The sequence below is a fragment of the Callospermophilus lateralis genome, chromosome 17, assembly GCF_048772815.1.
Source record: "Callospermophilus lateralis isolate mCalLat2 chromosome 17, mCalLat2.hap1, whole genome shotgun sequence".
Lineage (NCBI taxonomy): Eukaryota > Metazoa > Chordata > Mammalia > Rodentia > Sciuridae > Callospermophilus > Callospermophilus lateralis.
This window is the reverse complement of record NC_135321.1, coordinates 39246683-39262179: the sequence shown is the minus strand read 5'-3', so window position 1 is coordinate 39262179 and position 15497 is coordinate 39246683. Positions and strand designations below refer to the sequence as shown.

The 15497-nt window shown below is 35.2% G+C and overlaps 1 pseudogene; it reads right to left on the bottom strand.

Moving 5' to 3' along the window:
* Positions 1–10225: 10225 nt before the first annotated feature.
* LOC143638103 (large ribosomal subunit protein uL6-like) lies at positions 10226–14026 on the bottom strand (annotated as a pseudogene).
* Between the last annotated feature and the right edge of the window lie 1471 nt (positions 14027–15497).

Sequence of the window (15497 nt, the reverse complement as noted above, 5' to 3'; positions counted from 1 at the left end):
ATTTACTCAACCACATAATAGGGATTTCTTTGTCACTTCTATAACTCTCAGACTCTGGTCCATGTGATAATACATGGATTTCTTCTCTTTTCTTGCTCTTTACTCTTCTACTTAGGCTTCATCCTTTTCTCTATCCTCCTTTAAAATTTGTGGTTATTTTTCTAGGGGTGGTTGAAGGTTTATCCAGTTCTTTGGTTCTTGATCTCCTCCCAGTGCTTGTTTCTCTAAGTCCTTACCTTCTATCACCAACAAGCTGTTTAAGGCATTCCTCTAAATAAAGTATTTATTCCTAAAGCAAAGCTCTGGTACAAAAGCAAAGCAAGTCTCACCACAACTGTCAATCACCTGCAAGGGCAAAATCAGGCAATCCAGCAAGTAGTCTAGTAACTGTTAAGCTGGCAGAGCTTTATTAAAGTTATTACAATGTACTTCTCTGCCAAGAATTTAAAAATAATAATAATAATGTTACTAGAAATAGCTACCAAATTGTGTTGAGTATCTTCTGAAACAATTTTATTATTATTTTATATATTGAAGAGAGACTCAATTTTGTTTACAGATATTCAACTTATTCTCAAAATCCTTCTATGCCTCCTTTAGATTGATTACTCTGCATATTTATATCTTTATGTTTATATAGAGAAGCCAATGGTTTCTAAAGACTAATGTACAGAATATTCTTCATTTCTCTAAATCCAAAACTCAAAACCTTACTCAAGTATCATATCAATATTTTTAGGTCCAGATAATTGATGCACTCGTTTAACTACGGTAACTACTGAGTAACATTTACCCAGCTTTGATATGCTCTTCACACTGTTTCAAGTGTTTTACACATTCACCTGTTCATTTATCACAAGTTAGGAATTGTGAGTGAATAAATTAGCAGACATTGACATAGAAGCTATTATTATCCCTTTTTAAAGATAACAAACCTGATGCATACAGTGACTATCTAAAGACACACAACCAGCTTATGACAGTGGCAGCATTTGAATCCTGGCAATCCATTGTTAGCCATTATGATAAACTCCCTGTCTTATAAATAGAGGCACATTTGATGGGGAATATACTTTCAGAGAACATTAACAAAATCAAAACACCCCCTGGGAAAGGGGCTCATTATAAACTCACACCAGGTATCATCCTAGAAAAAAAGGGAAAAAGGAGTTAATTAAAAAAGGAAGTGATAAGTAAAACAATACATTTTTTAAAATTTTAATTCTCACATAATTTTATATCCCCCTAGACAAGGCTATGAGAAACAGCACATGTTTCTAACTTTACTTTATTTGCTTTAAATTTTCAACATTTGTTTCAGTCCATAATAATTTGGAGGTTTTCTGAGTGGCATCTGAATTACAAGCATTGGGAAACACCCAAGTGCTTGTAAACCTGAAATTCCTGATCTCATTCCAGACCAGAAGAATCTGTCCTGGGATTGGGAAAGAGGAGGGATCAAGGAAACCACATGTTTAGCAAGCAGGACAGGTAGCATTTATGCAAACTAGCTTGCAAATCACCACTTTTACAACTATTCTGCTTGTGAATATTCTGTTGTGGCTTACAATAGTGAAATAACTGCAAAGTGAAGAGATTTACCTAAATTCTCCAGGCCTAGTACAGGACACAATCATAAATAACAAGCTTGTCTACCTTAGGGCTCAATTTTTTCCTTTGATGTGGCAAAGAAACAGGTTGGAGAGCTTAATTTCTTTCTACAGGTGAGAACCAGTTATATCTAAAAAAAAAAAAAAAGTCAGTATAAGTAACCTAACCTTATTTAATCTATACAGAGAAATTTATAAAATTTTTTAAAATCCATTAATCTACTTATACTGCCTTCTGCTAGGATTTCTGGGTACTCTAAAGTATCTTGGAGAATCATGTGAGAAATAGTTGTGAAACCATCTCACTATATGCTTTTGTAATCAAGTCATGTATTTTTAAAGTAGCTTTATGATTGAAAACATATCTTCTAATACTAAGCTATAAAAATATTTTAAAATCTTCATAGTAAAAATATCTGTTATGTTATAATTCTATTACTTATCATAATAAGACCCTTCAGATCATCCAAAATATAATGGAGCTTAAAAAATTATGTCTAAAAGTTGTAAGTAAAAAAGGGAGTTCATAACTCACTTGAAGCTAATGTATGCTAATGTATGAAATATGATATGTCAAGAGCTTTGTAGGGTTTTGAGCAACCAATAAAAAATAAATAAATAAATAAATAAAATGTGATGGTTTCATGAGCAAAAAAAAAAAAATAAATAAAAGTTGTAAGTTGATGAGAACTAAGGAAGACATACAAATTAAAATAGTCAATTCATTTTTACACAGTGCATTTCCTAATGTTAGATCTTTTAATTTCATAAATTTTAATTTCTAAAGTCAACTTCAACTTCCTTGTTCTGTAGCTTAAAGTAACAAAACAATCAGAATTAATTTTTAAGATGTGCACATTTTGAGAAAATTAACTGGACAAGATTCTATTAACTTTAACATCCATTCTGGAATCATCTTGGAAATGCTGACAAATTTTGAGTCTCTTTCTTTTTGATAGCTGACTCTTCCAAGGTATATAATTGAACAAGTTTCTACCTGTATCATTAGTGCTTATCCCAGCTCAGAATATGATTCATTCTATCTTCACATGTAGAACAAGTTTTAGTTTCTTGTTAAGTAACCTTCATACAAAGTATTTGTCATTATGGATTGATAAAACATTTGCTGATCCAATATAATGAAAGTTATTTAAGATACTCAAGTGGATGTTTGAAGTTCATCTCCTCATATGGAGTTAATGTTGAGAGTATAGTTCACTACACCAAAGACAAAATCCAGGGCCTATTTATTATAATAATACTTCATACTATCAAAACATCTTTCATCAGAGATCTCAAAGGGATTCTACAAACATTAATTTCACCCTTTTCCTGAGGTATGTAGGCATAGCAATTCCAGAGGACCAGGCAAAGGTTGGAGAACAGTCCCAACCTGTTCAATCCTTGAGAAACTGAGTCAATGGGAGACCATTTGGAACCTGCCTTAGAAATAGCAAGCACAATGTCCCATCTATGACTAGCATTTATCTCTCCTACTGTCCTAAGGAACTAGAAAAAACATCCTTTGTTCTGAATTTTGTTGAGAACCCAAGTGAATTTGGATGTAAATTCATTTCTTATAAAAATGAGAAGACTTCTTGAGTGGAAGTTAATGTAAGACTTGACTGTCTCATGCTGTACATAAAGACAGAGGCCATAAGAGTGAGAATCTAAAGCTACAGTGCCTGTGGTCAAGCCCCCGAGCTACCACCACTCTACCTAGGATATCCAGACAGCTTAAGACAGCTTACTAGTGACCTTAAGTAACAATGACCAGGGATCCAGGCTTACCCAAGCAGGGTCAGTTTACAGCTTTGTGCATAATTGTAACACTGACCCCTCCCTCTTCACTCTCAAACACTCTGGATTGGGTGAAAATTTACAAAATCACCTAAATGCATAGTTTTATATTTAAAGACCCTTCTTTAGAAGAAAGGACATAGTAAGGCCACAATGGATGAAGAGAAAATGTTCAACTCTGTTTATTTTCTCTAAGCCTCAAGTTTCTCATAAAGAATTCAGAGAATGACTCTCATTCCACAGTGTCATTAAGAGGATCACACTTGGAGATGTATGTAGTCTACAATCCCTATTCCCCGCGAAGGGCCCGGAACCTAGGAAAACTCTGGAAAAGTTCAAATCTCTATCCATTCATTTCCCTTTTTCTTGTATCACAACAAAAGATATTTCTAGAACAGATTGTTCAAAATGAATATAGGACAGTTGAAGCACCTTTCTTCATCTTGTAGAGTTCTCAGTGAGATGTGAGTTTTCACACAATCCCAAGAAGCCTCATGGACCCTAACACTCCTTTTTTGGAGGACATAAGATGAGAAGACAAGAGATCGGCTCCTACTGGCAAGACGTCAGTTTGAATGAACATTGTAAGATTGGTAGACAGCAGGGGCCAGACTACTAGAGGGGGCCAAAACTTTCTGTTCATACTAATCTCTTGAACACAAAGAGCATTCTGATTAAACTAAGACAGGATAAAGGGCTTTAAGAGGTATGAAGCTCCTTGCCATTGCTCAGGTCAAATGTACATGGGTTAATCATTTGATCAGGAAACTATTATACAGGAGCTTCCCCTGCAGATGGATAGTCAGCCTAGCACAAGGAATAGTCTTCCTTTTATTTTTTTCTAAATATTACACACAAACATACACACACATACACACTCATACATATAAATTAAAATAATGTAGGACAACAATGATGGATTTTGTAAAGAAAACTGATCATTTCAAACCATGTAGAAGGTTTTGGTAAAACAACACAATTAGTTAAACCACAGAATCCTTTTTTTTTTTTTTTTGTACAAGGAATAAAACCCCAGGGATGCTTTACTACTATAAAACTATATCCCCAGTGCTTTTTATTTTCTATTTTGAGACAAGGTTTCACTAAGTTGCTTAGGGCCTCACTGAATTGTGGAGGCTAGCCTTGAACTTCCAATCCTTCTGCCTCAGTCTTCTGAGTCACTGGGATTATAGGCATGCACCACTGTGCCTGGCTCAAAGTCTTGTCAATGGAAGAAAACGTCTCTGAGACCCTATCAGAACTTAAAATTATGTGAAGAATAAATTTAGTTTACTTAGGAATGTTTTTCCAAAATTACTGGTATGTAGAACTTAAAATGCAGTATTCTATTAAAAACTGAGGTGTGCAAGTAATTATATTCGCACAAACCGTAAATACAAAATACAGTAAGGACGAGATCTGCTCTTTGTTGTCCCTCTCTTGGCTTGCCCCTGTATTTTCTAAGAGGCTTTCATGGCTGTTGTCATTCTCTTATCTTCCTATTTTTCCAGAGAATATGTAACAATAAGAATTTCCTTGAGAATAACCTGAAGTAAAATTGCCTTGGTCTTTTTCTTCTCCCAGACAGGTGCATTCTGGGAGAAAGGCAAATAATGTGAATTTTCCCTGATGGTACAAGAAATTGAGGGCGTTTGAATTTTTATTAAACATATACTCCTTGGGTTGCAAGTTATAAAAATCTAGTCTCTACTACTGAGGCCCAAAAGAAAACTTATTGCTTCACAAAAACAAAAAATTGGGGGAAGGGGATAGGAGGCCCACAGGATAATAGGAAAGGGACTCTTACACTGCCAGTGGTCCCCCTTTTTAATTTTTTTCCCTCCATTTGCCTCCACCAATTTCTAATTGTCTTGTGCCTTTGCCAGTAGAGAAGTGAAGGTCTTTTCAAACTGCCATCTTAGTCCCAAGGAAACTTTGTGCAGCTATTCTTTGAGTTAAATGTGTCCTGTGTGTCTACACAGTGGCCTGATGAAAGGAACATTAGGATTAAAAATCTCTCTGTGTGTTAAAAGGAATGGAGAATGAATTATCAGAGAAAGGGAAGTACTGCCCCAAGAGAATGGAAGAGTGCTAAGGAGAGAAGTATTAGCTGTCCACTGTGGTAGTGTCCCCGGGGTCCAACGTGCTGCGCTCTAGCCTAGCTGGGATATCAAAAAGTGGCACAATCAGAAACATCTTTCTTGATCTTCTAATTATGTGGCTCATTGAAATGATAAGCAGGGCACAATTAGGAATAGCATGAAAAAGACTTTAAGAATACCCAAGTTTATAAAATCCTATGTGAAACGTACTGTCTACACCTCAAGCATAACCTGTGATTTTGCCTGACATTTGTGAGGCTGTAGTTGCTATTTGATCAATAACTTGGCCTAGTGGACTTTCTTTGTTATTCTTAGATAGCAATCAATACAGAGATCCTTATGTTGCTACTAACCAAAAAAAAAAAAAAATAGTCTTCATTAACTTTTGTTGGAGTCAGGATTTAATCAAATCACTAAGTTCCTATTTTAAAAGCTTTTAGCAGACATTTTGGTTATAGAATCATTTATAAAGTCCTATGTTGAGAAGTCAATGCACATGTCTAATAACTTTTGGTGTTCAGAGGTTCTTTTACATAGGCCATAATGAAATAGTGACAGCAGAGAACCTGGAAAGTAACAGCTTGAAATGAAAATTATTGGGGTTTCCCCAAGCTATAGTTTTAGGATTGCATTTCTTAAACAGCTGGATACTTTAGCTATATGGCTGAATACTTTAGCCCACTTTCCATCCAACCATCTTGAAAGCAAACATGTGCCTGTTCAACACTAGCATTTCTTAAACACTGGTCCACACACACTACATCAGACACAACTAGAGAATTTTTAAAATATTACAGTGCTTTGGATTTTATTGGCTTCTTTTTTAATTTCCTAATTGATTCAGATGCACAGTCATGTCAGGAAGCTATGAATCTAAACCCAAATGTCTAATGTCTTCGCAGACTTCATTAATGATAAATTGTAAAGCAAATTCGTCTTGTAAAACTTCAAATAACTCCATTCTTTAAAATAAGAAGACAAGTAGAGAAGAATGGATTATTTTTCCTGGCTGTTAGATGATGCTGACCAAAGCCCATTTTCATATAACAGTAGATAGGCCTATTTTTCTCATTTTTAAAATGATGAGTTTAAATCACATGATTTAAAAAAGTTCTTTAAGACATAAACTTATTGAACCTATATAATTCTACAAATTAGATGTGAAAAAGAAATATCTATTACAATTTTCATCAAGAGTGGATCATGCCGGGCATGGTGGCACACACCTGTAATCCCAGCAGCTTGGGAGGCTGAGGCAGGAGGATGGAGAGTTCATAAGCCAGCCTCAGCAAAAGTGAGGTGCTAAGCAATTCAGTGAGACCCTGTATCTAAATAAAATACAAAATACGGCTGGGGATGGTCTCAGGGGTGGAGTGCTCCTGAGTTCAATCCCAGTACCCTTCCCCCCAAATAGACTGTTTGGATCATATAAATAAGCATATATATAAAGTGCTAGACAATGTAGAGCAGACCAAAAATCCAAAAATAAAAGAATTTAGTTCTTTAATTAAAAGTGCACACATAGAGACCCACACGCACTCATGGTGGAATCTGAAAAACCAGCCTTAGTCATATAATGATTTAACCCCTACTTTCGTCAGCATTGTCATATCACTTCCTGCCCATCCTCGGTAAGCATGGTGACATGTCTAGAAAGTGGTTTTCAGTGTGCTGAGCTTGAGCAAAGAACAGTTTCCAGGGTGGGTGGGGTGAGTCTCCTTTTTTTTTTTTTTTTTTTTTTTTTTAGTGAGATGTCACGCCTGTCTGATTAGGACGCGGTGAGTCACTGTGCAATTGGCATCCACTCAAGTGAAACACAACTTTGCTTTTCTCCCATTGGTCTCTCCCTCACTTATCATCATGGGAAAATATAAAACAAACTACAGATTAAGCTATTACTTCTCAGGACCATCTCATTTTGGGAGCACATTCTAACCTCCCAGAATCTCACACAGGTCAGATTGTCTTTAACCCAAAAATATTATTTTTGATAAGAGGCAGTTCTACGTTTTCACCTCGCTCTCTTATTTTATGATTCTTAAATTGCACCTTATGCATATTCTCTTTTAGTCCAATTGGAAAATTGTTTTCAATTAAATATTCATCCGTGATTGCTAGAATTTCAGGTGGTGAAACTACAAATCATTTTAAACTTTTGAAATGATCTTCATCTTTAGTCTCTCCTGCACTCTATAAGACCCATAGCAATACCATTCTTCCATTTTTCTCCTACTTAAAATTATTAATAGAGACACTGAACCACAAGTAGAAGAGAAATAGTCACGTACATTATTTAGGATAAATAGCTTCATCTAGGTAAATTTCACAATCAGTGTTTATGTTGTATCCAGTTTTCATTTACGTGAATCAGAATCAAAGTCAACCCCTCATCAGTTATTCATCATGAATCAGATTATATATTGAAAATTTAACTTTGGGTCTTAGTAAAACGTTGCTTTCAGTAAGATTCATCAATCACATTGAAAATGTTCTTTCCTGCTGTGCAGATCTAAGATCTAAGATATCCTCTTATGACATCTGAGCAGCTCCAATATCACCACCTCCTCCCTTCTCTTGGGTCTTAATTCTTCAAATTCAAATCTTCCAGCTCTGAAGAGTTCAGAATCTGACATTTGTAGATTTATTTAAGCCCATAAAACTTGATCTTCTTCCAAGACTCTAACTGACTTCTGATGCTCCTTTTAACAACAATTGACTTTATGATGATCCTTGCAAAGAGGTGACAACTCAAGGTCTGCCATGTCAGAGAAACAGGCCATCTCTCTCACCTAGCCAAAAATATTCTTTTGACATATGCAAATCCATCTTTACATATGGAACAATTAGTCTAGTTAAAATTAAAATGCACATTTACTAAGTGTACTCTAAGTTGAAAAAAAAAAAGAGACAAATCTCAAAATCAAAACTCTTTCAGAGTACATGAAAGCTAAAATGTCTGACAGCTGTTTAAGATGCAAGATTTGGGTGTGTTGAATACCGACACAGGAATGCACTTTATATTTCTGGCCTGTGTCCAGTGTCCATTGTCTGAAGGGAGCAGCAGTGATCAAGATGTCAGGGCAGCCTCAAGGTCTCTTCCAGGTGTCCTGCTGGCGATGGTTTCTATGACCCATCCCTGAACAAGTTTCCATCCTGGCATCCAGACCCACAGCTCCTCCTTGTCGAGACTTGCCCCATTAGTCTCCTGGGTTCAGACCAAACCCAGGCGAAAGTCTTGATTGCTGGCTGAGATAATCAGGAACAATGTGATGTCGTTTGCACATCTGAGTGGCAGTGGTGGTTTCATGGTATAATTGTGGGAGCTCACAGTGCCTTCCTAGAGATCGGTATCCATATCAAAAACCTTCCTGTTTACCTTGACACTATCAGCTTTGCCTTGAAAGTTTGAACCCTGCCAACTTCAGGAAGTTGGGAGTGGACAGTTCTATTGCTATTAACCTTGACCCACAGTTTAGCAGAGATAAATTTCTTTATGGACTCCTCCAGGAAATAAAGCTCATATGAAAATGCTTCAGGACATAAAGCTCATATGAAAATGCTTGATATTGTTAAAGCATAAAATACACAGCAAAGTAAACTAGTGTTAAAAATATTTACATTCGTGACTCTTGTGTCTTGAAGAAACTACACAGGGTATGCTCTGTGTGTTTGAAATGAGTGTCCTATTAAAGGAATACACATATAGATTTTTAAAATCCAGAATGAAAATTTTAAAAGAAAATAAGGCCCTGTATTATTTGTATTTCAGCAAGTTATTCTATTATTCTCATTGCAGCTTATGAATATTCTGGTGATTAATTGTAATTGACCTGAGCTGCCTTTCATGCAAGTAGTTAGTATGAAATATTTTGAAGACTTATCGAGGAAATATTGACAACCTTAGGAGAATAGAAATTAAAGGGCAATTGCTGGGCTTCTTCCAGATAAAACAGCAAGTCAGAGGGACCCAGGAATACAGACTTGCTCTTTGTGGGGAAGGGGTGTGGAGGGGCAATTGGAGAAATGAATGTATGTCTTTATTTTCAATTGACAAGTAAAAATTGTATATATTTATCATGTTCTACATGATGTGTTTATGTATATATATATATACATATGTATACGCACATACACATTCATATTATAGAATGGCTAAAACAAGCTCTATAACATACATACTACCTCACATACTTATCATTTGGTGTGGGGCTAAGAATCCTTAAAACAAATTCTCTCAACAATTTGCAAATATGCAATACATCATTAGAATCTGTAATCCTCATGATGTACAATAAATCTGTTGAACTGAAATTTTCTGACCTTTGACCAACATTTCCCAAACCCTCCACCCCATCCTGCCCCAGCCTTTGGCAATCCCCACATCACTCCCTGTTTGTATGAGCTCTACTTTTTTTTTTTTTACATTGTATGTATGAGTGAAATCAGGCATTATTTATCTTCCTGTGCTTGGTTTATGTCACTTAATCTTTCTTATGTCCACCAGGTTCATCCATGTTGTCACAAATGAGAGGAGATTTTTCTTTTTGAGGCTGAATAGCGTCCCATTGTGTGTGTATATATAACATACGTGTGTGTGTGTGTGTGTGTGTATGCCACTCTTTTTTCAATAGAGGTATTTTATTGCCTCATCAAAATATTATATATTATCCTAATAACCCAGGATCTTGTTTCTGTAACTGGATAACTCTGATATTATCCATCTGCCTGGTGAACTAGTCCTTTTTTAGAAACAAAGATACTGTCCAAAAATTTTCTGATACTTGTTTTTAACTGTTGTGACTTGTTAAAGCAAAATAGCTGAATTTGAGCCAGGTATGCTGGTGCATGACTGTAATCCCAGAAACTCAGGAGGCTGAGGAAGGAGGATCACAATATCAAAGCCAGCCTCAGCAACTTTAGTAAGGCCCTAAGCAACTTAGTGAGACCCTGTCTCAAAATAAAAAATAAAAAAATTGCCAGGAATGTGGTTCAATTGTTAAGCACCCCTGGATTCAGTCTCCAGGAAGAAAGAAAGAAAGAAAGAAAGAAAGAAAGAAAGAAAGAAAGAAAGAAAGAAAGAAAGAACGAACTGCTGAATTTGAAACAAGTTCAATATCATTTCTTTCAACTTTTAATTCACCTTCTTAGCTTGAGATACTGAACAAGTAATACCTGTTGTCAACTGAACCCCATGAATGTACTTTTTTAAGGTATTATTTTTATTACTTTTTACTTGCTTTTTTAAGTTATACATGACAATAGAATGTATTTTGACATATTATATATACATGGAATATAACTTCCCATTCTTGAGGTTGTACATGATGTGGAGTTACACTGGTTTTGTATTCATATATGAACATAGGAAAGTTATGCCTGATTCATTTTATTGTCTTTCCTTTTCCCATCCCCCTCCCTCCCCTTCATTCCCCTTTGTCTAATACAATGAACTTATATTCTCCCTCACACTTTTGGGTATTAACATTAGCATATCAGAGAGAATATCTGGCTTTTGGTTTTTTGGGATTGTCATATTTCACTTAGCATGATATTCTTCAGTTTTATCCATTTACTGGCAAATGTCATAATTTCATTCTTCTTTGTGGCTTAGTAATATTCTATTCTGTACATATACCACATTTTCTTTATTCATTCATCTGTTGAAAGGCACCTAAGTTGGTTCCGTAGCCTAGCTATTGTGAATTAAGCTGCTATAAACGTTGATGTGGCTGTGTCACTATAGTATGTTGATTTAAGTCCTTTTGGTATATACCAAAGAGTGGGATAACAGGGTCAAATGGTGGTTCTGTTCCAAGTTTTCTGAAGAATCTCCATACTGCTTTCTAGAGTGTTTGTACCAATTTGCACCCCCTCCAGCAATGTATGAATGAACCTTTTCCCCCACATCCTCATCAACAGTTATTGTTACTTATATTTTTGAAAATGTGATTCTGACTGAAGTTAGATGAAATCTCAGTGTAGTTTTAATTTGCATTTCTCTAATTGATAGAGATGTTGAACATTGTTTCATACATTTGTTGATTGATTGTATTTCTTCTGTGAAGTATCTATTCAATTCTTTAGCCCATTTATTGATTGGTTTATTTGTATTTTTGGTTTTTAATATTTTTAATTGTCAATGGACCTTTATTTTATTTATTTATATGCAGTGCTCAGAGTCAAACCCAGTGCCTCACACATGCTAGGCAAGGGCTATACCACTGAGCCACAACTGTTTTTTTGGTATTAAGGTTTTAGAGTTCTTTATGTATCTTGGAGATTAATTCCCTATCTGAGGTGCAGGTGGCAAAGATTTTCTCCCATTCTGTAGGCTCTCTTTTCACATTCTTGATTGTTTCCTTTGCTGTGAAAAAAACTTTATAGTTTTATAAAATTCCACTTATTTATTCTTGATTTTACTTCTTGCTCTTTAGGAGTCTTGTTAAGCAATTTGGTTCCCAAGATGACAAGATGGAGATTTAGGCCTACTTTTTCTTCTAGTAGGCACAGGGTCTCTAGTCTTATGCCTAGGTCCTTGATCCACTTTGAGTTGAGTTGTGTTCAGGGTGAGACGTATGGATTTAATTTCATTTTGTTACATATGGATTTCCAGTTTTCCTAGCATCACTTGTTGAAAAGGCTATCTTTTCTCCAATGTATATTTATGGTTCCTTTGTCTAGTATGAGATAACTGTATTTATGTGGGTTTGTCCTGTGTCTTATATTCTGTACCATTGGTCTATCTGTCTGTTTTGGTACCAATACCATGCCATTTTTGTTACTATAGCTCCATAGTATATATTAAGTTCTGGTATTGTGATGCCTCCTACTTCACTTTTCTTGCTAAGGATTGTTTGGGTTATTATGAGCCTCTTATTTTTCTAAATGAATGTCATGACTGCTTTTTCCATTTCTATAAAGAATGTCATTGGAATATTAATAGGAATTGCATTAAATCTATATAGCACTTTTGGTAATATGACTATTTGGACAATATTAATTCTAACTGCCCAAGAACATGGGAGATTTTTCATTTTCTTAGGTCTTCTTCAATTTCTTTCTCCAGTGTTTTATAGTTCCACAAATGTATGTTTTCACCCAAGAAAATTTGAATTTCAATTAGAGACCCATTCTCCTGAATAACAATGTTGATGAGGAAGAAAGCATTCACTCAGGAAGCCCAGCATAGGACCCTGGATCGTGTTCTAATGTGGCTGTAGATAATTCAAACGGGAACTGGGTCCTTTCTACTTCCCCACCCTTTGTCTACCTGGAGCATCTTCTTTTTCTTGTTCTTTCCAAGAAGACTGAGTTCTACATTGATGTGAATTGAAGTCTCTCTGGAGGGTTCCTCTAGGGCTCTTCACAATGACTACATGTGCATCCCATCAGAGTGATCATGACACTTTCTGATTGCTGAGAATTGTCTTCATCCGTGCATTATAGGAGGTGAAGGGAGCTCTTTTTCATCCACATTTTTATCCATTTATTAATTAATGAATGCTTAGGTTGATTCCATACCTTAGCTATTATGAATAATGCTGCAGTGAACTTGGAGTGCAGCTATCTCTTCAAAGTACTGATTTCAGTTCTATTTTTAGTTTTCTGAGGAATCTCCATACCTTTTGCATAAAGACTATAGGAATATATCCCCATCAACAGTGTACAAAGTTTGCTTTTTCTCCACATCCTCACCAACACTGGCCATCTTTCTTCTTTTTAACCATAGTCTTTCTAACGGGTGTCACGTTCCACTCACAATTAGTGATACTGACCCTATGTTCATATACCTGTTAACCATTGGTATGTCTTCTTTTGAAATATCTATTAGGGACCTTTGCCCATTTAATAATTAGGTTGCTTGTTTTGTTACTATTGAATTGTTTGAGTATCCTCTCTATTTTAGATATTAACCCCTTATCAGATATATAGTTTGCAAATCTCTTCTCCCACTCTGGAAACTGCCTCTTCACTCTGTTGATTGTTTCCTTCATTGTACAGAGTTGTTTATGTTAATGCAATTCTATTTGTCTCTTTTTGCTCTTGTCGCCTAAAGTCATGGAGTATTATCCACATGTTTTCTATTTTATACTTTCACAATTTCAGGTTTTAGATGTAAGACTTGCATCCATTTTGAGTTTATTTTTGTAGGTGATATGAGATGAAGGTCTAATGTTATTCTTTGGAATGTAAATATTCAGTTTTCCCAACCACGTTTATTGAAGAGACTGTCTTTTCCCATTGTGTGTTCTTGGCTCTTTCGCCAATCAATTAACTCTAAAAGCATGGATTTATTTCTGGGCTGTCTATTCTGTTCCATTGGTCTAAATGTCACTTGTTCTGTAACTGTAATTTGATGCAAATCCTTTTAGAATCTGATAATGAGGTTTAGAAGGGGGAAATTTAGATATTTAGTTACCCAGTATTTCTAACTTCTTTATGACCAAACAAGGCATTGAACTATATAAGTTTACCTTGCTTAACAAGGAGGTAGCAGTTACTTAAAATCTCCATCTTGGCACCTTCCAGAACAAACTGAGTTTTGCAAATGTAAAACAGAACAAGAGGGAAAGTCTTCTACCTGTGCTTATCTGCCTTAAGTTATGTGTTCAAGCATAAAATAGGATATCTTTGAATGAATCAAACTTAACCATAATAAGATTATATGCAAAAATCTGTTGAGAGGCATGGGGAAATAGTGACCTGTCTTTTAATTTTAAATTTCCTAAAAAGCAGTATAACATACCAAAATGTGGCAACTTGAATTAATAGCTATACCTCTGTAGTCACAGAGTCAAGATTGTCATAATTAAAAGGCTGGGAGCTCCAGTATGGTGAGATAAAATTTATCTTTGTTTCATTTTATTTGAAAAAAGAGATCAAAGGAGAAAGAAAGACATGCAAAAAGATACATAGAATACCTTAGTCAGGTTCATTGTGTTTATCTCAGTATCTCTCAAATGAAAATTATTTCCAAACTGTAAAGATGGCAACCATGTTTATGTATATCTTACAAGTTCTAAAGTGTCATCGACCAACTAATGATTCTGAATCAGGGGCTCAAATGGTTCATAATAACATATTACATAATTCAGTAAGTTGATTGCATGCACAAATAGGTTATTTATTTCTTTAATAAAATGTGTTATGCAATAATATCAAACTTTCAACGGAAAATAAAAAATATGATCATGCTTTAAAATGAAATATTTGGAAGTGCATTTACCATGTGCTCATTATGGAGTTAAACAATTTATGTATATTATAATATTTAATCCTCAGAAGAACCCAATAAATTTGTTAATTCCTATTTAATATGAGGAAACTGAAATGGAGAGAGAGGTTAAACAACTTGATCAAAATTTAAACCCAGATATTCTGTTCCCAGAAATTTTCCATTCTGAGAATGTTGCATATACTACTGCTAGCCTGTTTTCCTTAGGAATGCATCTGTACTTACTTGCATAAGGCTGACATGGTTGACTATAGGGAATGGTAAGCTGGAGCTCAGTTAAAATGAATGCAATTGCTGTTCCTTTGCTATGTTGGGAAGAGGAGGAGTTGTAGGACAATCCCCCTACCATAAAGTTTCTTTGTGATTGAGAACAAGCTGTTCTCTTTCAATTTTCTTTTTGGTAAATTGGATATTAGGCCCAGTACCTCATGCAGAGTTATTAAGAGAAATAAGTATACCACCACCTTTAACATAGGTATCCATCAATTCATAGTTTTAGCTCTCCTTTCTGAAGTTCCAAAGCCCTCAGGCAGCTGATCTGTAAGACAGAACTTAAACTAAACATCTGCTTAACTGATAAGGACCTTAAACATTACAAAGACTTAATATTTTAATATATTGATTTTAAAAATGTTTCCTCAGGAAATTATCTTTTGGGAAAAAGTATATTCTAAAACCAAAAGTCATTTTCCCTAAGTTTAACTGCCTCTTATTTTACCTAATTCATAATAATATGTCCCCCAAATTATT